Raw genomic sequence first — 24,324 nt, 5'->3', positions numbered from 1 at the left:
AAAAGCCCTAAGAAAGAATGGAATTTTGATACATGTGACAATATGGGTAAATTTTGAAAACCTTATCCTAAGTGTAGTAAGCCAAACACAAAAGGATCAATATTATACAATTTTACTTGTATAAGGTACCTAGAATAGTCAATTTTATAAAGACAAGAAGTAGAATAGTGGTTATCAGAGTGTAGGAAAAGGGAAAAACAGGGAGTTATTTAATAGGCAGAGATTTCAGCTTGCAATGATTAAAAAGTTTTGGTGATGGATAGTGGTGAGGATTATAAACGAAGGTGAGTATACTTCATGCCATTGATCTCTACACTCAAAAAAAATGATGAAAATGTTGAATTTTATGCTATGTATATTTTACTACAAATAAAATAAAACCAAACAGGAAAAAAAAATTCAACCTAAACCTCTTACTTTACCCTAAAACTAACTCTAAATGGATCGTGGGAATAGGTTTAAAACATAAAACTTTTAGAAAAAATATAGAAGAAAATCTTCAGGACACAGGTCTGGCAAAGAGTTCTTGGACTTGAACAAAAACCATGATGGACGTATCAACAAAAAGAGTGATACATTAGACTTCATCAAAATTAAGCATATACTATCTCTGAAAGGCCATGTGAAGAGAATGAACAATCAAGCTAAAAGCTGGGAAAAAATATTTTCAAACCACCTATCTGGCCTATCAGATAAAGAAAGAACTCTAAAGACTCAATAGTAAAAACAGAAAAAAATCCAACTAGAAATTGGTCCAGGGACTAGTGTAGAATTTCACTCAAAAGTATGTACAGATGGCAAAGAGGCACACAAAAAATATGCTGCATGTGATAAAATATCAGAGAAATGAAAATCGAAACCACAATGAGATGTCACTAAACACCTATCAAATTGGCTCGAATACAAAATACTGACAACATAAAAACACCAAATGCTGGTGAGGATGTGGAGAAACTGGCTAATTCATACCACATTGATGGTTGAAATGTACAATGGTACAGCAACTCTGAAAAACACTTTGGTAGTGTATTTTATTTTTTCTGTTACATAAATCAACCCATTTATTATAGGCTTGCATCATCTGAAAGGGAAGAGCTTCTATTGGTCTTTCAAATCCTTCAGTTTTCTGATGGTGGACCTTTACTGTGACAGCAGAAGTGGCGTTGTGGTCCAGGCACCACCAGCTACTCTTTTCATGCAGAAAACAATTGACATTTGTTCAAAAACAAACAAAACACACACACACACACACACACACACACAAAAAAACCAAACGAACAAACAAAAAAACATGGAAATAGGATCTAGCAATTCCACCTCTGGGTATATATCCAAAAGAATTAAAAGTGGGCATTTGAACAAATACTTATACACACATGTTCATAGCAGCATCACAGTGCCAGATCCCCATAGCTCATCTCTTTATCTTGGTTTTGCCACAGAAAGAGCAAGTGTACTTGGCATGCTGGCTGATTTCATTTTCTGGAGGGAGGTACCATAGAAAGTCCCGTATTTACCAATGAACTCGACCTTCTTGGTGCATTGGGCCATGTGGCCTCAAACCAGGCTGGAGCTGGGATTTTCTTGCAAAACTGAATACGCAGTTACCACCATATGATCCAGCAACTAACTACCTTTCTGGGCATTGCTATGGATTAAATGCTGTGTCCCCTTAAAATTCATATGCTAAAATCCTACTCACTAATGTGATAGTTTTAGGAGGTAGGGTCTTTGGGAGATAATTAGGATTAGATGAAGTCAGGTAGGTGGAGCCTTCACAAATGAATCTGGTGTCTTTAAATCCTGAGAAAGCTTCTTTCCCTTTTCCTCCAGGCTACATTATAGCAAGAAGACAGTTGGGAATGAACCAGAAAGTGGGTCCTCACCAGACACTACATCTAACGGTGCTTTGATGTGGGACATTCCAACCTCTGTAACTGTGGGAAATGAATTTCTGTTATTTATATTGACTCAGTTTATGGTATTCTGTTACAGCAGCCTGAATGAGCTAAGACAGGCCTTCATCCCAGAGAAATAAAATCTCATGTTCACACAGAAACATGAAAAATTTTCATAGCAGCTTTATTTGTGAAAGTCAGATGCTGAAGATAACCTAGACATGATTGAGCAAACCACGGTACTACTCACCAATAAAAATAAACACCTTATTGATTCAAGCAGCATCTTATATGAATCTACAGGGAATTATACGTAGCAAAACAAAAACCCAAATGGTTATATACAATGTGTATAAAATTTGTGAAATGACAAAAATTTTGACATGTAGAATAGATCCCTAGTTGCCAGAGGTAAGGGAGGGAATGAGTGGGGCAGAAGGGAGATGGGTGTGGTTATACAAGGATAACACAAGGTGTTCTTGTGGGAAGCGGACTGCCTGTATCTCGACAGCAGTGGTGAATACATAAAGCTACTCATGTGATTTAACTGAATAGGACTAAATTCACACATACGCACACGAGAAGAAGTGAGTACAAGCACAACTAAATAAGATCAGTGAATTGTATCAATGTCAACACTATATTTTCAGAAGACATTGAGAAAAAGTACATAAAACATAGATTGATCTCTCTGTATTATTTTTTACAACTACATGAGAATCTGCCTGGGTGTGGTGGCTGATGCCTGTAATCCTAGCCCTCTGATAGGACAAGGCAGGGAGATATCTTAAGCTCAGGAGTTGAGCAAGAGCGAGACCCTATCTCTAAAAAATATAGCCAGGTGTTGTGGTCGGTGCCTGTAGTCCTAGCTACTTGGGAGGCTGAGGCAGGAGGATCACTTGCATCCAGGAGTTTGGGGAGGCTGTGAGCTAGGTGGTGCCATAGTACTCTAGTCTTGGCAACAAAGTTAGACTCTGTCTCAAAAAACAAAACAAAACAAAATAAGCAAAAAATATCAATAGTATAAACTATATGCCAGAGTAGAGCTGTTTATAGTTATTTCATGAGCAAAGATGAACGATACCTGTCCTAGCTGAGGGTGGAGAGGTTGTACAAACTGCTTGCAAAATGAGATGCCCTGAGCTGTCTTCAGGGTAATTGAGGTCACCACATGAGTTAAAGAAACTTAACTTGGATGACTTGGGAGAAATATTGGCCCAGGTATCAGGAACAGGATTCATAAAGGTGCATAGGCACCAAAGGGCATTTAGGCAGGGCAGGTGTTTGGCAAGCTAGGGCAGAGTAAAGAGTGTGTAGAGATAGGAAGCAGGATGGCAAAGGAACTCAGAAGCCTTACCCTGGCACTTCTATTTCATTGTGAAGATTACAGAGAGACACAGAGGTGTTTTAAGAACAACATAAATAGGTCGACATCTTTAAAATATCATCCCTCCCTGTGGATTAAAATACCCCAGCACTTCCAGTAGGGAGCTGTGGGTGTAGCCACTGAGAGAAATGAAAGGATCAAATGCAGCAGTGGAAATAGAGGTGGGAGGAAGGAAATAGGGACAGTAACGTTTGAAGAACTACAATCAGGAAAATGTATCCAACAGAGGCAGGTGATGGGGGTAACAAGTACTTGGGATGACTTCCATGCATTTAACTGGGATAACTTCACGGACGGTGGTGCTATTGGCAAAAACAAGTCATTGAGAGAAGTATAATGGATTTGGAGCACACTATCTAGGGCTGGATTTATTTTGTGTGTTGAGATTGAGAAGCCTGAAAATACCCAGGTCTCAGAGATATCAAGTAGGCAATAAGTAGAATAAATTGTAACTATACAAGAAAGTGTGGAAGACATGAGGGAGTTATCTGAAACTATAGCTAAGCATTGCCCAGGAAAACATAGTGAGAGTGGCCAAGGAGTAACTCAGGCAAATGCCAACATGAACAGAGCTGGTGGAAGAAGAGTAAAGGACATCGGAAATGAGTGCCTGGACAGACAGAAGAGGAACCAGGAGAGGGCTGGAATGGACTGGAGAAGGCTGGAGAGGGCTGGAGGGGGCTGGAGAAGGTTGGAGAGGGCTGGAGAAGGCTGGAGCAGGCTGGAGAAAGATGGAGAAAGATGGAGAAAGCTAGAGAAGGCTAGAGAGGTTCTGGAGCAGGCTGGAGAAGGCTGGAGAGGGCTGGAGAGGGCTGGAGGGGGCTGGAGAAGGCTGGAGAAGGCTGGAGAGGGCTGAAGTGGGCTGGAGAAGGTTGGAGAGGGCTGGAGAAGGCTGGAGCAGGCTGGAGAAAGATGGAGAAAGCTAGAGAAGGCTAGAGAGGTTCTGGAGCAGGCTGGAGAAGGCTGGAGAGGGCTGGAGAGGGCTGGAGGGGGCTGGAGAAGGCTGGAGAAGGCCGGAGAGGGCTGGAGTGGGCTGGAGAAGGTTGGAGAGGGCTGGAGAAGGCTGGAGCAGGCTGGAGAAAGATGGAGAAAGCTGGAGAAGGCTAGAGAGGTTCTGGAGCAGGCTGGAGAAGGCTGGAGAGGGCTGGAGACGGCTGGAGGGGGCTGGAGACGGTTGGAGAGGGCTGGAGAGGGCTGGAGAGGGCTGGAGCAGGCATATCCGGCAGCAGCTTTCATGAGGAGCAAAGAATGTATTTTGACAAATACACACAGAGGTCCTTTCTTTCTTTTTTTTTTTTTTCATTTTGCTGGCTTCTGTGCCAGAAACAGAAATTAAAACATTTTGGTATCAGCACATGAAATAGACAGACATCAATAGAACAGAAAAGTCCAGAAATAGATCCAAGTACATATGGGAATTTCATTTATGATAATCTGCCATTATAAATCAGTGAAGAAAAAAGTAGATTTCTATGGGTTCAATAAAGTTCTGTAGAATTGAGCCGTAGGTATCAGTAGCCTTAAGCAACAGTAAATTACTTTATTCAATTTAGTGAGCTCTATCCTCTTTCTGAAAGGGAAACCCATGTACCTTTAAGGCCATGGACTTGAATCTGGCCCACAGACTTGGAAATCTGTGAAATCTGTATGAAATCCCTTTCAGTGATTGAGGTCAAACTTCACTCCAGAGCAAGGTTAAGAATTCTGAATGAAATTGGCAGATATTGTGAAATTCAAACATATTACAGCTCAGAAAGTACAGGACATGCCAGCTCTGTAACTAAGGCCTTTCACTTGTGGGGGTTGTTAATGCACAGCGTGTATAATTGCTTCTGACCTGCTGAAAATCCAGCATGCTGGTGATGATCAGTAGCATATTTTTTTCTGTAAAAAGAAAAACATCATCATCACCACAACCATGTAAAGACTAACTCTTAATGCATTTCCAAACTGGGGTTTGATTTTGAGTTTGAACGCTGAAAACAAAGTACAACCTTGTTCTCTCACAGTGTGTATCCATGGCATTTTAGTTGATGTCTATGGGACATGGTCAGGTGATGATCAATTATGACTGACTTGTTATTTAGTAAAGCTGGCATGGGTTCATTTGGCTGGTTTATGGCGCACCTCTCTTAGCCTTGCACAGACCTAGTGATTTAGAGAGGAGTGGAGAGTTAGAAAAGGCACCACATACTCATGTCAAAAAACAGGTTCTCTGCCCATTAAACCCACCCAATTCTCATTTAAAACCATTTTTTTTTTTCATTTAAAGTACATCCACACTAATGCATATCACCAAAGGCTCAGCTGCCTTTTAGGAGGAAAATGTATTAGTTTCTCTTTTCCTGGAATACCCAATTCAATCTTATGAAGATCTAGAAAGGATTTATTCAGAGAAAACAGATGAGAGCGTGTTGCACTTGCTTTTCACTAGTTGGTATTGAGAGTTAAAGCAAAAGCTCTTGCCAGGATCAAAAGCCAGCACCATGTGATCACCTATGCCAGACATAATGTAGTGGGGAATCTATTATTACTACCACAGGGGTAAACTTTTATTTTTGTAGAAAGTACCACTAATATAACATTGGAAAAGTTTCTAAGTATAATGAGAACAGTCATTTTTCTTAAAAGAACAGTATGGCCTACCCAGCAATAAATTTTAGACGTATGAGAGAGGGAGAGGGACTTGGAGTAGGAAAGGGCATGTTTGAGCCTGAGCTGTATTTCGCAGCTTTGTGACCTTGGACATGTCATTTATGTTTTCTAAGCTTGTGTGCTTATCTCTAAAATGCAGATGTCTGCTCTGCTTTTTTCATAAAGCTATTGTATCAAAGGAAGGTATTTTGAGGCAGGAGAGATATTCTATCAGCAAAGGGCATGGACCTGGCCCCAAGTCTTCACTCAATGGTTTTGACTGAATAGCTAAAAAAGTAGTCATCAAAACCATCTGGAAAGTTAATGTTTAAAACACGAGCTTTATTCCATGTCTACCAATTCAGAGTGAAACTCGGGACTCTAAAGACCCCTGAGTTCTAAAGGACACGTTTGATGTGGCAGATGCTGTGATGTGCCACCCAGATGTCTCTTCTGGGAGGGATTTTTCTTCTAGTCCCTGAGATTGTGGGCAGAGGCGGCCTTTTCTCCCCAGCCACTCCCTTCCTTTCCATCCTTAGTGGCTGTCCTCGAGGGCACAAGCCTTAACTATTCCTTAATAGACACCCCAAACAGTAAATTCTGTCTCAAAGTCTGACTTCTGGACTATGCTACCTGCTACATTTGGTAAATATGAATCCGAAAGCCAGATTTCATTATGCCCTCCCTCATCCTAAAAATCTTCTTAAGTCTTCATTGCTTACAGATTCCTTTTCATGGCAGTTAATACCCTTCATGCTTTAATACCAGTCTTCCTTTTCTGCCTCATTTCTCCATAAGTGGTTCTTAATCCCCAGGCCAGCAAGACCAGGCAGTTTCCTACTTAACTGAGCATTTTCATGCTAGAAGCTTTTGTTTAAATGTTTCCCTGACATTACTTACACTTCGCTTTCCTATTAAAATCCTATTGGTTTATGAAGATTCCCTTCAGGTGCTACCTGAGCCATGGGTCTTTGTCAATCCCCCAGTCTCATCTCACCTTATTCCCTTACTATAAGTTGTGGTTTCGAGGTGCCTGGTTCATCAAACTGAGCTCAAAAACAAAAAACGTTGTGTTTTCCAGCCTTTCATTTTCCTGCATCAGTCAGCCTTGTGCCTTAGTCATGGAAGATACACAAAGCTTTCATCAGATTATTCAATGGTACTGAAGCAGTAACTTAATAAAATGTAAGTTTATACTGCTAGAAAAACCTCAGACGCTACTATATCACGGAAACCATTGCCCCCTTTTATTGTACAGATAAGAAAGCTTAAGACTAAAAGATTTGTTTAAAATTGTTAAATTAATAAGTAGTAAAATGGAACCAAAACTTGTTTGTGTAGACTTTTTATTGAACATATATATGTATATGTTTTTTAAATAAATATATATATTTGAGACCAGGTCTCACTTTGTTTCTCTAGGTAGGGTAACATGTTGTTATAGCTTGCACACTTTCAAACTCTTAGGTTCAAATGATCCTCTTGCTTTAGCCTCCTGAGTAGCTGGGACTACAGGTGCCACAACTCCTGGCTATTTTTAAAGATGGGGGTTTCACTCGTGCTCAGGCTGGTCTCCAACTCCTGAGCTCAAGCAATCCACTGGCCTCTGCTTCCCAGAGTGCTAGGATTATAGGGTGAGCCACAGCGCTCAGCCTTATTAAACATATATTTTAATGCTCAATTTTAAAATTGGAAACATCCATTTGAAACTACTCTGAATGATACTATAATGGTGGGTGCTTGGCCTAATAGATTTGTCCAAATCCATGGAATGAACAATGCCAACGGTAAACCCTAATGTAGACTGTAGACTGTGGGTGATATTGATGGGTCCAGGCTTATTAACTGCAACAAATGAAGCACTCTGGCAAGCGATGTTGATGAAAGGGGAGATTATGCATATGTGGGAGAAGGGGATATATGGGAGATTTCCCTATGTTCTGCTCAATATTGCCATGGAACTAAAGCTATTCTAAAAAATAAAGTTGATGACAAAGTTGTTATGAGTAACTTTTAACATGGAGTTAAAGTCATATATGCAATCAATTAAATTCCAATAAATTTTGTGTTAGGGATGTGGTCAAGACCTGCTCTGTTCTACCACTGAGGACCAAAAGGAAAAGAATGAAGCAAAGCTACTCTCCATCTAGTTTGCAATCACGTCATGTTGTCATTCATATTATTCTCCTGGCTACAAATGGTTTTACTGACACACACACAATATGTAAATATTATGCCTTGGTTTTAGAGCCCCCAGAAGCAGATTCTATTGGAAAGATACACGTTGGATAGTTTATGTCAGATGTGTACCCAGTAAACAAGGGCAGAGGAACAAGGAAATGAAACAAGGGAAGGAAGATGGCCAGCAAAAGGAAAAGTATACACCGGTTACGACACTAGATAACTGGATGTTAGCCCCGGTGGGGAATTCTGGGACCCAGCAGAGAGTAAATGCCTTCAAGTTAACCCACCTGAGGGAGTGAACTAACTGGGATGTTTAAATATAATCTCCTTTTAGTTGTTAGGTCAATGCTTCTTCTGAGTTAGGAGGTGCAGATTAATCTCCCAACACAACTTGTCTGCTCCACTCTTAAGGAAAAGCAGTTCCGTTGCCAGATTTAAAAAAAAAAAATCACAGGTGCTTATAGTTGGAAGTCAGATTTTTTGGTGCTGAGTTATGTAAGTTCAGTTTCATTAGATGGAATGCTGAGGAGTAACTTGAAAAAGAAAAAATCTTTAAGCTTAAAATAACACATATAAAACTTCATTTGCTTTTGCTTTTTCTTCCTGTAAAAGGATCTTGATTGCCCAATGGTTATACTGAAAGAGTTAGTGCTCTTAAAACTTTCCATTGCTAATATATCACCATTTAATCTTAGTTGGAAATGGCATCTGCTAGAACCATCTTTTATTATTAGGACATTATCTATTTAAAAAAAAAAGACATAATGGACTATGAGTAATAGAGAACCCCCAAAATAATAAGGCTATAAAAATAGAAATTTTTTTGGCTTTCGCATTCAAAAGTCCAATAGGGTGTGAATCCACGGTTAAAGGTGGTTAAATGGCACGAATTGGAATAGCACTCTCTCCTTGTGAGAGCTGCAAGCTCCTGCTCTCTGGCTGCCCCGTCAGGCACTGCTTCTGTTCTCTGTCTTATGCTCACATGGACAGAGTGGAGTGCTGGAGTTCCAGCCAAGCCACGTTCTCTTGACTGCAGAGAGGAAGCAGGGGAGGGGTGGGGTGAAAAAGAGACGAAGTGCATTTCTCAGAAGCTGCACACCCTACCTCAGCTTTATCCATTGCCAAAAACTTAGTCACATGACCAGACCTCTCTGCAAGGGAGAGACGGAAAAAGGATTTTTATTCCAAGTGGCCACATGTCCAACTAAAATAGAAACTTTTCTACCTAAGAAGAAGTGGGGGGAAAGATATCTGAGACACCTGTCACTCTCTTCCATATGAGTCCAAAAACATAAAATAAGAATTTTTAAAAATCTCAAATTAAAAAAAAATGCTGACAGAAATTTTTAGCTTGATACCAGGATCGGGGAGGAAGACTTGTTTTCTTTAGACTCCTGCTGAACTCAGACTTGGGTCAGAATCTTATCAACTTCTAGGGGAGTGCGTGTGTGTATGTGTGTGGTGTGGTGTATATACGTCTGTGAATGTGTATAAGTCAGCCTCGTAAGAGGAGTCCTTTCTTTTTGATAACAAGCCATGTTATAGAGGTGGTCATACAATTTTATCCTGTGTGAACAAGAAATTACATAAACAAGGATTATGAGCATGTAGGGAAACATTTTCAAACATGAAATTGTTTTTTTAGGGCTCATTTGTCATTCAGCGTGGTATTCCAATTCATGCCATGTAGTTGACTCCTGAATCTGAGATACTTTTCAAGTCATAATAATATCATAAGAATTTTTAAGCCTTATAATGACCAGAAGCATGAACGATCCTTCACAAAAATGGAATGAAAGAGTTTTGAAAGAGAATAGGAGGGAGGCTTTCCTACCACCATAAGAAACAAACCCAAGGAAAAATAGACCATTGGCATTGTTATTCCTCATAGATTCACAGGCAGATTTCACAGTTAAAAATAAAATCATCGGTCTCTTGACAGGAAAGATGGGCAGATACCAAAAAATTTGTGATTCTCCTTGGATGATTGTGATGGATGAACAGAGACACAGCTTTTCATATTGATCGGCCTCATCTTTCTGGAGACTAGAAATGGAATCCATCTGGATGTTTGCTAAAAGACAGCAGATGGAGCTGTACCACGTGATGCAGAACAGTTCCATCATAATCCACCAATAGTGTTCTTTACAAGAATTATATTACTGGTGACCTGAAAGATAATTTTCCTCTCATGGTTAGCTCCAGATTTGTTATGGCTGTGTATTCTCCATTTAGAAGGGAGTTTCTTAAATATCCTCTGTATTTTCCTTTTATTTTTTTTTTAATTTGGAAAACAAGGAGAGACCAGCTATCATGACTTCATATCTGGAAACATTCTGAAGCAATTCATTGAAGACTCATTTGTAGGTACCCCGAAAATAAGTGTATTAAAGAGCAGCAACAATAATTTTTCTTAAGCAAATTGTGCAAAGCAAAGCAGATGGCGTGTCTCAGTTGTATTGTGCACAAAAGGTGAAGATACTTGGCTTCACTTAACCTGCAGCTAGCTTCTTCCTCAAATCTTAATCCTCGTAGACCCCAAATCTGTATTTACAGCAGTCTTGAGGATCCAGTTAGTATTTTTTCCTTTGTTATGTCTCTTGTTATCATCTAGTTTTGTCTTAACCACCTTTAATGTTGGTTACACCACTCCTCTGTCCTTTTTGACTTCCATTTTCATACACTTACCAAATAGGTCAGTTATCCACTATCATTTTTTTCTAGGTTTCCAAGTTAGTTCCCTTCAAGTCTTACAAAGGAGTGTTTTTTTTTTTATCCACTATATTTCCCATTTCCCCCAAGGTGCTTATTTCCACTCAGGCCCCCACTCACTTCACAAAGACCTTCAAGTCTTTCTTTTGACACTTCTTTCCTGTGCTATAGGAAAAGGCCACATTAAATTTCACTTATTCGACAAACAGAAATTTGCCAACTCTTAGTTACATATTTCAGTTTCAAGGGGACAGAGAAGCATGAGATAATTCCATTACAATAAAGTCACTATTAGATGATTACAAATACATATAAATCCTGGAAATTGGTAAAAAAAAAAAATAGAGCTTTACTTTTTTCATTGAATTTCACATCTGTCTCTTCAGGTTTCATCTTCGGTGGGTGTTAGGTGATTTCTTGTTCCACACTTTGTTTCTGGCCCCCTGCACAGTTTTGTCCCTCTGGGCCACCCACCACCAGGGTTTCATCTCTCCCACAGTGTGTTCCCTCTCGTCCCCTATCTGGCCTATAGAGATGCAGAATCTTATCAGGTCATTCAGATACTGTGAAGCATCTGGAGATGGCTTCAAGTCTTCTGGTTCTCTCCTAGAAAAATGCCTCCAAATTCAATGTTCTCCTATTAATATAGATCAACTCTTAAAGCATAGCTTAAGGACTATTTTATGCTATGGAAAGGAAGGGAGAGAGGGAAACCACACTCCCCACCCCTTGAGGATGCTTTAGAGACATACAAGAATGACCATATCTATTACACCCTATACATCTGCAGGCATATAATTTGCTCTATTTACTCTTTCTAGCACTGGATAATCTGCTTTATGTTTACCCCGTTACCACATTACTGGGGAATGTCAGAGAGGCAAGTATTTTTGACTCATTATGTTTCTGTTCTGTAATCTCACCGACATCAGGTTAGGGCACAATGGCAATCCTATTACATGGAAACATATACATGATCCCCTGACCCCATGCGTCTTTTTTGTTTCCTCAGAAGCAATGTTCTTTTTCCTCACAAAAACTTCCTACGGTATTCCTTGTTACAGTAATACATGTAACATTAGCAGGAATGCATTCATTGTCTTATCTTCTCTTCTATTTTTTCAGCAGATAACAGGTACAAATTACAAGGAAAAGAAGAGCAATCCAAGAAAGACAAAGGCCTTGGCATCTGAAAGAATGCCAGATTGATAATGAGCCTAACTTTAATAAAGTGACATAAATGCAAAAATGACCTCAATGGAAAGTGAAATCAAATTAGCCTGGGAGCCTGTAGAAGAGAGACTTAACTTCATACAGGATGTTTGGAAACTTTTCAGAGAAAGTGACTCTGAACCCGAGGATGGAGACGGGTAGGAGGTATTAGACAGCAAGGGGTCAGGAGAGGGTAAGAGGGCAGGGAAGAATTTTTCTAAAAAGCAAACATCCCTTGGATCAAGGGAGTAAGAAATTTAGAGAAATTGAATGTAAGAAGGGCTAGATGGTTGAAAAGCTAAAATCAAAACAAAGTCAGGTTTAAGAGGAGACTGAAAATGTGGGGTGTAGGGGAGACTAGATCATATGAAATCTTGCAGACTGTGTTAAGTAGCATTGGCTGGAATGTAAGACAGATGGAGAACCAGAGAGAGGTTTTAAGCAGAGTGTGGGATGTGAAAAATTAGACTTTGAAAAGTTTGCTTGGGAACGGTGAGTGGAGAATGGACTGGGAGAGGACAAGAATGGATGCAGAGGACCAGGTAGAAGCTTCGTGCAAGCATCTAGATGGGGGAACAGGTAGCTTGGTCTGCGTCGTGCAAATGGAGATGGAGAGAAATAGACTTGAGAAATACTGAGAGAATAAGTCAATAGAACTTGATGATTTGAATGTAAGATATAAGGAAGAGGGGATTGTTGAGGATAATTTTAGCATTTCTAATTTAGGGATTGAGTAGATGATGGTTTAACAGGATGTATAACCATCTATAACCAGAGAAGATATAGTACATGTTGGTAGATTTATTTTTCTTTAATTCTGGAAAAGGATTTGGATTCATTCTCAGTGTTAGGTTCAGTTCTATTAGAGAAAACCCTGAGACAAAGATTTGAAAACAAAGCATTGTTCTGGGGAAGTAAATATGGAAAACAAGTAGGAAGAGGAAAGGAAGAGAGAAATAAGAAAGAGAAGAAAAGGGGCGGTGCCTGTGGCTCAAAGGAGTAGGGTGCTGGCCCCATATGTCAGAGGTGGAAAGTTCAAACCTAGCCCCCACCAAAAAAAAAAAAAAAAAAAAAACTGAAAAAAAAAAAGGAAAAGAAAAAAGAAAGAGAAGAGAAGAGAAAGAATCTACTACCTGTTGACAAACAGGTTACACTGTGGGTAGCTGGGGCTCATCCCACTGCTGATTTCCAGGAGATGGAATATATCATGCTTTTTAGTTATCTTACCTGGGAATAGTGAATATGGAATATTTATGGTAAATTATATTCATTATTGGTTGAAGAACTCTCCTGGGAGTTTTGTACTAATTCATGGTGCTAATAGTATGGTACTAACTCATGGTACTAATTCATGCCTGTGTTCCAGCCAGTGATGCCGTAGATGGCAGGGAAAGCCTCAGGCTTTCTCAGTAAGACATGAGAGGGCATTGGAAAGGTAACAATGAGGAAATGCTGGCACAGTGTGGACAGTGTCTCTTGTCTTTTAATTCCCTCCTTTGATGTTTTTATTTATTTATTTTTTCTTTTCATGTCAGACAGGTCATGTGCCAACATCGTAACAAAATCTGTGGGAGGCATATCTCACACATGCGCATAAAAACCCAATCATCATGCTTATGTACTGCAAAAGGATCAGCCTCCTTTGAAATTTTTAATTTTACCATTTTCTCTAAGTTTACCCAATCTTGATACTTTGTCCTTTTCAATTCCTGCTCTGTATCTCAATTTTCTTTTATTGCTACATTTCAACTAAAGCTTGAATCCACAAATTCTTTGATCTTCGACAATGTGGTACTTTCTCTACCACTGCACACCCATAACTTCATATCTTTATTATAGGAAGACATTAATATATTATGAAACCATGCAGATGCAGGATTCTGTGCCAGTTGTGAAGGAAAGCTAAGAAGATAAATGCATAGCCAAGCATACAAAATACTGGTCATAATGAAATAACACTGTAAATAATGTTAACTTAAAAAATGCTCAAACATATCAACACATTTGATCTCACACTGGAAAGAGACAGGAAGTTGGGTGCCTTAGGGCCCTAAAATCAAAATTATTCCTTATTTGATTAGTAACTTGTATGATGGAGTAAAGAACACATTTTAAAACATCTGCTGATATTGCTAAGTTGGCAGCAACTGCCAGTACTTTGGAAAACTAAAATGCCACATCCAGTATATAACTAGATGCTTCATGAATATTTGGTGGTTGAAGGATTAAAATCTGGTACAATCTTTGTAGACATTCTTCATACACCTATGCCAAAGCTTTCTGCTCTCTTGGGACTCCATCTATACCCTCTTCTTTGAGGACAACGTGATGTCCAAGTTTACTAAATTCAAAGACCTCTGATTTTGCCTCCTCCACTTTCTACACCAGGGAGGATTTCTGCATTAACCCATGATTCTTTCTTGCTAAACCACACTCTCTTCTTCTTCAATCAACTGTCTTCTCTTATCCTTCTCTTTGTTAAGCTTTTCCTCATCATTTGTCATCCTTCTGGCTGGAAATCTGCATAGGCGAGTCCTAGATTAAAAACTCCTCTGCTTTTCATCACAGTATTCCTCATAGCCTCTGAACGCTTCGCTGGAGCACACTAGCCTCCACTCACCTCCACTTCCTGACAATCCATTTTGTTTTCTAATCCGTCTGGCCTTAGAGAGAGCTGCATGGAAGAACTCTGGCTTGCAGCCTTTTTGATGGCGCTCCTGATGCTGGTCTGGCTGCAGTTACTCCAGGGAAGTAGGTAGAGTAGGCAGCACTTTGCTGTGTCTCTTCTTACCCCAGTGTTTCTTGAAAATCTCCATTGCCCTTTTCCCACTGGTTCAGAGACCTTCATCTTTAACTCTTTCTCTAATACATTTGGAGTTTCTCCCAAAATTTTCTCCTGTCTTGGCCCTTTCCCTTTCTCTTTTCTTTCCTCCTTCCCTTCCCTTCCGTTCCCTTCCCTTCCCTTCTCTTTCCTTTCCTTTCCTTAAGTTCTCTCTCTCAAGGAGCTCTTCTGCCCTGGCAGGCCCCACTATGACTCCAGACTCAGTCTCACTTCTCTGTAAGCCTTTCCCCGCCCTTGCTTGTTTCTCACCTGGTATCCCTCAGTGTTGGCCCTTGTGCAATTCACAGTCGATGTTAGACAGGCTGTGTTTCTGTAGCACACCTTGGGCTTGCTTTCCTCTATACCTTTGCAGTTTCAGCTACCTACAGTGCCCTTTTTGCCCTTCCTCCAGTATCCACTTTCCTAATCCTGTGCATTCAGAAAATCCCAACACGATAGCTGTCTTCTTCACAAAAGCTGTCCAGATACCCTTCAGAAAGGATCTACCCTCATATTACATCATCTGAACTTCTCCCTATGTATAATCCATGTGATTATGGGATATCTTCCCATATCCCAGCCTGTTCCAGCCTCCTCAAGTGATCCAAAATTCGTCAGATAAATATACTGGAGGAGGTGGTAAAAAAATCCATGGCACACTTGGGAACTGATTTCTGGAGTTATGCCAGAGCACACACCTCTCCTACCTCTTCTCCCATGTTCTTGTTCTCCCATCTCCTGCTTTCTTTCTTTTTTCCTTTCTCGTTCTTCTTTTTTTCAAGACAGGGTCTTGCTCTATTGCCCAGGATGTGAGTAGTGGCATCATCATGACTCACTGTGACCTCAGACTCCTGGGCTCAAGAGATCCTCCTGCCTCAGCCTCCTGAGGATGCAAAATTACAGATGTGAGCCACCACATCTGGCTAATTTTCTAGATATGGGGTCTCATTCTTGCTCAGGTTGGTCTCAAACTCCTGGCCTCAAGCAATCCTCCCACCTTGCCTCTTACAGTGGTAAGTGACAGGTGTGAGCCACCACACTCAGCCCCATCTTTTGCTTTCTAATCCCCATTTATTTCATCATGTGCTCCTTTGACCTGCTTGCTGCCAATGTTTCACTTTCTTACTTCATTTGTACTTGGTTATCTACTAATTTGGGGTAATATTTATATTACTATCCATAATAACGAGCCACAGACTCTCCAAACCCCATCTCAGGACTTTCTTTTAGATTCCAAATCAGGATGGAGCAGACAGATGGTGAGGAGACTGAAATTTGCTCTTAAAGTTAGGTACCAAATCCTGTAATTTTTATTATGTCCATTAAGGCTGATAAGAATCTTCAATAATGACAGTTAAAATGAAATGTTAATAAATACATTAATTTATTTCCATGAAAAATGAAGAAATGAGATTTAGAATAGGATGTTTTGAAGGGAATAATGGGAAGAAATGTATTGATAAATGTTTTAAGAAATCATGGGAGAAAATAACTTCTGCAGAGGATCTGCACAACTAAGGAAATTGGATGCCTGCAGTGTACTGGGAAGCCATATAGCTTAGGGATTAGCTGTGAATGTTCGGAGTTCAAATCCTGACTCCATTATCTATGCGTGATCTGTAACTTATTATGCTTCGTTTCTTTAATTGTGCATAATACCATACATGTAAAGTTGACATGGAGGGTAAATGACATAGTATCTAGTATTAGATAATACTTGATACACATTAAATACTCAGTAAATGTTAATTATTATCTTCAAAGGGAGGAGAGTCTTGAAAGAGGCATACAGCATCTGAGGAGAATAAGAGTGCTTTCTTTGTAAGTGGACAAGAAGTGGACTTGTTTAAGGTCTTCTTAATAACCTTAATAAGGTGGGACGACATTATTTAAAATAGATCAGATGACTAATGTGTTACTTAAAGGACCCAGGCTCTTGCCATAATGTTAGGTAATTTGCTCAAAGTCACACTGATAATAACAGGCAGGGTAGTTATTGTATCAGTGTGTTCACTGTCTAGGTTTTTGAAGTCCAGTAGATGGAAAATGTGTATCAAGAGTGCAGGATAGTTATGGTCAGGACTAAGAGTGTCACTCATAGCCTTTACTCACAAGTCATTGGCCAGAACTCATCACATGACTTCAGCTGACTGCAAAGGAGTCTGGGAGAAGTAACTAAACTGTGAGCTAAGAAGGAAAGGAGAAATGAGCCGAAGTGAGTACTCGTTCTTTTGGCCACCTGAGCATTTTGCATGCACCTGCCCTCAGGAATTAAGGGACCCTTTTCAGAGCATGATCTTCAGAAGAAGCAGCAAGCTCAAGCACATTTTCATGGCTATGGCCACATCCTCCATCAAGGTCCCTCCTCTTATCTATCTTATCTGCTCATACAGGGACACCTGGGGTTCACAGGGACTGAGTATCAAAGAGCATAGAAACATGACCATTTTAATTAATCGACAGATGATTACAGAAGGCCCTTTATATGTATGCCCTGGGCTAAAATATGCAAAGAAATATATCCAGATCCACCTAAGTTTTCTGACCACAAGTCTGAGAGTGTACCTGAGTAACAAGTATTCAAAAGAATGAGGTGAAACAATATATGCTTTCTTTTTCTCATTTGATGTTCTTGAACATCTCAAATAATGTTCTCTCCTAAACAGTTTTTAACTATTTTTGACACAATCCTAATATTTTTAAGGCTGTTGCTTTGTCTTAAACTGATAAAAAGTTTTACAATAATGTAAACCATGTAATCATATTTTAATAGTAGTATATTTAAATCTGAATTCCAAACTCATATCTGTGACTGCTTTGGCTTTCTTTTTGAATCATGATATCAAGGACAACATTTATTTCAAGGGACATTATTTTCATACTCAAAATAACAATTAACATAAATGTTATAAGTGTTGTACATGTGTATAACACTTTGTTTCTATAACTACCCAGTAAGGTAGGTATTATCTCCATTTTAAAGATGAAGAGTCATCTCTCAGAGATGTTAGGTAATTTTCTCAAGGTCACACTGATAGTAACAGGCAGGGTAGTTACTGTACCTAAGACAATCTTGTTCCAGGGTCTATCATTAAACCAATTCAAGTTGTAGTCACCCCCACCAAGATTTGAAATTAATTAAATAAAGCAAGAGAATGTTAGGTTCAGTGGAGATACTTTATTCCTTTTGCTTTCTTTTCGAAATGTCCTATAAATTTATAATATTTGAGCATAAAATATATTACACAAAATATTCTAGTAAAAATAGGATGAAAACTCTTTTTGGATGAATAAAAATGCTTATACCATCCATCTAAGTCACTCTGCGAAAAAAATGCACTCAAACTCTTTTTTCTTTATTCTTGGTAAACAAATTAACATCTGTTATCCCAAACAGGGAAGCTTAGCCAGCCATGACCCTTCTCAACAAATATGTCCAGGAAGGTTTTAAATATATTTTTTGGAAGTTTCAGAGAAGAAGACTAAACAGCTGGCAGTGCCTAATGAGACTTTTCTTTTCTCCTTTTCACTCTCATTTAAATATTTTCTTTTAAAGAATCACTCAGATGAATACAAAAGGAAAGAAGCAAAATACAGAAAAGTCAGGAGAAACACAAGTTTGCAGTTCTTCAAATGGCAAGATAACATGAGATTTGATTTTCCTAGAGAAATGGATAATTTGAGTAACTCCATTATGTATTTTACCCACTACTAGGCAAGGTCATTAGGAAATAAACCCTGAGTCCTTAAGACAAGACAGTCCTGGCTAAGAGGATAAACAGTTATATTGTGTGATATTGAAGGGCCTGAGCTGTTGCTGATGGAAGATTTCTGTAATTGGGCTGGGTTAGATATATACAGTGCCATGGTAAATAAAACTAAAATCTAAAATATATATATCTGAAGAAGTAATTTAAGGCAGGACCTATCATATTCTTTGAAAAATGAATGAAGAATGAACCACGTCAAGGGACATGGTCATGTTGTGGTTGACTTGGGGAAGAAATGAAAGAAAACATGAGGGCACCAGGGAAATTTGGGGGCAATAGATATGTTAACTGTCTTGATTGTGGGGATTATCTCCTGGTGTGTGTGTGAGAGAGAGAAAACCTATCAAATTATGTACTTTAAATGGGGGACATTTGTTGTATGACAATTATACTTCAGTCAGACTGTGATCTCTAGGCAGCTTCCCATAGGAATATGTGATTTTGTGCTCACTTCAGCAGCACAGCTACTAAAGTTGGAATGATACAGGAATACGTGATTTTAGCAATTCCTGAGACATTCCCAGGAGACCTAGGGGAACCCCCTCCTGTCTAGGCCTCAGAAAAGGAAACAACCTTTCTTCCACAAATAGCTTGTGAATGCTAGGTGTGATGCCAGGCATTGAAAATTGAAAGAAAAAATATATTTTAAGATAAAAGGTTATATATTAAAATCCAGAAACAAAATCTAAAGACATACAATGAACACCTCTTTATGTTGACTTAATTTTCATAGACCCGACATGCACCATCTATGCACTGTCAGTTGAGTAAGCCAGTTCTTTATGTTGGCCACCTCCATATGTTGACCAGTTTGTTACAGTCCCTTGGGTGGTCAACTTGCAGAGGTTCTATTGTATCTGCAGTATACATAAGACAGATCTGAAGCATAATAACAAAAGGGACAAAAGAATGGGAAAATTAGAGTGGTGCCTGTGGCTCAAAGGAGTAGGGTGCCAGCCCCATATGCCAGAGGTGATGGGTTCAAACCCAGCCCTGGCCAGAAACTGCAAAAAAAAAGAATGGGAAAATTAATTCTAATCTAAATCAAATAACAGAGATCACTGTCTTTTTTTTTTTTTCATGTTGGAGGATTTTAATGACATTTAGGATATTCTTGCCACCATAACATGCAATCCGTGCATTCCCTACATGGCTCTATCACGGCAATGAATCACTCGATGAGGGAAATCATACGACATAAACAACACATGCCTGCTGAATGTAGATGCATACAGCTTTTCACTTTTATGATGAAGCAGCACCAGAGTTAATAAAACTGCTTGGTTACTCCATCAGCTTTCATTGTGACAACTGTTTTCTCCTGTACCATTTCCTAAAAGCTTTTTGATGTAAATCACTAATATCAATACCAGGAGTTTTATAACCATTTATAACTTACAGCTGTGTACATCTAGGTTTGAGATGAACAGGTACAGCATAATAAATCACACAAAGGCATAACACCGATGCGCGTACACAGGTGGACTCCCACAGAGGCAGCACTCGGTCACTCCTGTCCATGCCTTCTTCATGGCGGTCATCCCCATTGACTTTGGATTCTCTCAGTGGATCACTCATTCCCTTTGCTTTAGGGGAACCAGCTTCTGTTGGTTTCTTCTCTTCTTTTTTCTCTTTCTCACTGTCATATCCTTGTTTCTCGTCATCATAATCCCTTGTAACTTCTATATCCTAATCATTCTCTGGTTTTCTCTCCTGGTCTGATTTCTTGTCTTCTTCTTCTAGCTTGTGGATCGTTCTCTTTCAGCTCTACTTATCTCTTTATCTTTATCTTTCTTCTCCTTTTTATGACTCCTAGGGGATGGTGAATGGGACAGAGGCCATCTTTCTCTGCTTGCACTTCTAGAACAGCTGGCTGTGCTATAACTCTTTGGTGATGTTTTGGAACGTGTCTTTTCCTTTCCTTCATTTTTTTGTCTCTTGTTTTTGATGTGCTCCTTGACCTTCTACCTCTCTCTCTGGAAATTGATCTTCTCTGTCTTGAACTTTTGGATTGTTACCTACTCCATGACTTAGAATGTGATCGTCTCCTCAATCTGCTTCTTGACTGCCTGTGTCTAGAAGATGAGGGAGTCCTCCACCTCCTAGAACATAATCTTGATCTTGTCTTGATTTATAACTTACAGCTATAAATTAGCTTGTCTGGTTCTATACCAGCAGAAATGAGGGACTGTGCTTCTTGTACCCTTTTCACAGCTTCCTTTATTTGTTTATTAGAGGTATCTGATTTCAGACTTGGTGAAACAAGACCAACAGCTATATGATTCAACTTGGGATCAACAGTACTCATAAACTTCAGGAATTGATCTGCAACAAGAGACTGAGAATTCAAATTTGTTCCTGGAAGCCCAAGTGTAGCAAGGGCAGGATCAAAAGCAGGAGCCCCCAAATCAGCCAAGGGAATGGTGCCAATTTGAGTAAGTGAGTTAGGAGTGGGAAGGAGGCCTGTGACCACATTAGCTGGTGCCCACTGAGACAAAGCCTTAGTCTCATCAGGAATAACTCCTTTTGCATATGGTGTGACTATCAAAGCTCTGTCAATTAATGCAGTGTTTGTCAGATGCTGTGCCACGACTGCTGAGTCCAGATCATGGAACTCAACAAAGCAGACACAAGATGAGACCGGCAAAGGTGAATCATTGTGTGAGGTAATTCCAGAATGCTAGGCCAGCACCGGCAATGGAACAGGGTCCTGGGTCCTCCAACCCCCAGCAGGGAGGATCAGAGATCACTGTCTTTCTTAAGGTCAAAGTTGAATTTACATACAAATGTATTAATTAGATAAGAGGAAGATTGTTTTTCAGGATGACAATATGAGAAATTAGAACTGCTCCCCAAAGGCAGTTGAAATTGGTGAAAATTGCGCACATATACACATATTTAATGTTTCCAAAACAGTCCTAAGGCATACAACAAATGAAGAAATAGCTTTTCAAGAAAGTCTATCAAAATTCAGTAAGAATAGTGGGAATATGTGGTATTTGAATCCAGATCATTCCCTCCTCCTAGCTTAGCAAGAAAAAAAACAAAAACAAAAACTTGCTTCAGTCTCCTGTATCCCCAGAACCCAAGGCTCTCTCTACCCAGTTTCATCCTGGAGGCCTGTCTTACTGGGACAGGAGGAATTCAGCATTTCTTACCCTGCTGACAACTACCTGTTGCTAAAGCTAAGTTCTTGGAGAGTTCAGTCAAGACAGCGGGCTCCCTCCTTCTTCTTGCCGCCTCTGGTGGAAGAGACTCAATTTCGGGAACAGCCCCTTTCAGAAAACTGGGGTCCTTGTCTCAGTTTATAAGACCATGATTCTATGCCAGGCCAGACAAATTAGGATTAGCTGAGACTATTGCCTCCCCCTTATACTTACAGTTTAGCTTCTAAGGCAGCAGTGCCACTCAGACAAAAGCATACCAGAAACTCAGAGATTCTGTCTGAGGGTCAAAGTAGGTCTTAAAAGAATAACCTCCTAATCTTTTTACAAAAGAACTGGCTTCATTTGCAACAGAGTGTGGAGAAGTTTAAGCCTAAGGGAACTCTAAAAAACACTAAAGTTTGTGGTCAAAAGTAATTGGGGAGAATACTAGATTTATTGGAGATATGGATTAAACTATGGATGAGGTCATTTTTTAGGGAAAGGGGTGGAAAGGTACCTGAGAAAATTCTTCTTGAGATAAGAACAAATCTAAAATGCTGACTTAAATAACTATCTTTTTAAACAAACTCAAATTTGACAGTATTGGTCTGAGCAATTTGTGTCATAGAATGTCATTGACAACAATACAGTAATCACCTAGAAATTAATACCTCTTAATGCTCAGTGTGCTCAGGGGAAGAGACGAAGAAAACTCTGCTAAAACCAGTTATTCCAAGGTCACCGTAGGCTGCAGTCCTTAAGGTATTATCATAGCTTTAATGACATGTGAGGGATAATAGACCCCAACAAAATAATCCATCTAGTTACTAAACAAATAGTCATTCAATAACAGTAAAAAGCTCTAGGATAGGGAGGCAGAACTTAAGAGTAGCTACAAAAAATTAACTGGAATGTCTAGTTTCCAACAAAATAATACAAGACATGACAAGAAACAGGAAGGAAAGACCTATATGTTGGAAATACAGCAGGCAATTGAAAATACACCTAAGAGTAACCAGACATTAGATTTAATGACAAAACTTCAAAGTAGTCATCAGCCTGATTTTAATATTGTTATGCCTCAGGGAATAGCAAACCCCAAGGAGAGGGCTAGAGATGGGGAAGTGTCCAGTAGGGGGCAGTCAGAACACACCAGCACGTCTCTAAGTTTCCCATCTGACAGGAGCATGGTTCATGGCACTACTAAAAAATTACAATAGAAATTTCAAAAATCATTGATCACAGGTCATATCACCATAAGACATACAATAAGAAAAAGTTTAATATTTTGAGACTTACAAAATGTGACAGAAATATAAAGTGAGCACATACTTTGGGGAAAATGATAAAAATAGATTTGCTCAAGGCAGAATTACCCCGTCTTTAATTGTGTTTTTTTTTTTTTTTTTTTTTTAAGAGACAGAGTCTCACTTTACCACCCACCCTCAGTACAGTGCCGTGGCGTCACAGCTCACAGCAAACTAACTCCTGGGCTTAGGCAATTCTCTTGCCTCAGCCTCCTGAGTAGCTGGGACTACAGGCGCCTGCCAGAAGGCCTGACTATTTTTTTGTTGCAGTTTGGCTGGGCCAGGTTTGAACCCACCACCCTCAGTATAGGGGCCAGCACCCTACCCACTGAGCCACAGATGCCACCCAAGTCTTTAATTTTTTTTAAAGCAATAAAACAAAGTAAAAGAAAATAATGAAAAATGACAATACCTATATTTTCCCTTCCCAGCTCTACTGAGGTATGGTTGACAAGCAAAAATTGTATAAATTTTAAGATGTACAAAGTGGTATTTTGATATAAGCATACTGTGTGTAATGATTTCCACAGTCAAGCTAATTACAATCATGTATATGTCACCTTACATAGATATTATCTGTGTGAGCTGTGTGTGTGATGTGCACATTTAAGGTATACTTTATTAGCAAATTTCCAGTCTATGATATATTATTAACTATAGTCTATAGCTAACATTTATTATACATTATTACTAACCATAGTTGTTATGCTGAATTTTAGATCTCTAGAACTTATTCATCTTATAACTGAAAGTTTGTATACTTTGACCAACATCTCCAATTTCTCCTACCTGCTAGTCCCTGATAACCACCCGATTCCTCTCTGTAAGTTCAACTTTTTTAGATTCCACATACAAAAGATGTCATTCAATATTATCTTTGTGTGTATGGTTTGTTTTCTTGGAACATACTTTCCAGAAGATGTTATTTCCACCATGGGCTTACTGACTTGTGTTTTTCATTTTCACTCCTGCATATTACAATGGCATTTTTACTTGGCAGAAGGATTATATACAAAACCCTGCCTGCAAGGAAGTCTGGGAAATGTAGTCTTTAGCTTCTTAACCTCTATAGCAGAGCTATTTAAAGTACATTCCAGGGACTGTGGACACACTATGAATTGTTCATTGTATGTCAATAAAAAGGTAAATGCACAAATTAAGAATAGCTATTTATAAATCTATTATCTATTTGACAGAAGTTTTATGTCTGTTAAATGTAATAATTTTAAAATTAAGCTAAATTTTGGAGCTTT

At 39.3% G+C, this 24,324-nt stretch overlaps 1 non-coding gene and 1 pseudogene across 1 annotated transcript; both read right to left on the bottom strand.

The window, feature by feature from the left end:
- Positions 1-4,207: 4,207 nt before the first annotated feature.
- LOC128573479 (serine/arginine-rich splicing factor 11-like) overlaps positions 4,208-24,324 on the bottom strand; it is a 57,523-nt pseudogene continuing 37,406 nt past the window's right edge.
- Positions 13,557-13,660, bottom strand: LOC128574404 (small nucleolar RNA U13). The gene has a single exon (XR_008376768.1). It is a non-coding gene; the product is annotated as a small nucleolar RNA U13 (small nucleolar RNA).

This window comes from Nycticebus coucang, chromosome 21, assembly GCF_027406575.1.
Source record: "Nycticebus coucang isolate mNycCou1 chromosome 21, mNycCou1.pri, whole genome shotgun sequence".
NCBI lineage: Eukaryota > Metazoa > Chordata > Mammalia > Primates > Lorisidae > Nycticebus > Nycticebus coucang.
This window is presented reverse-complemented; position numbering and strand designations above follow the sequence as displayed.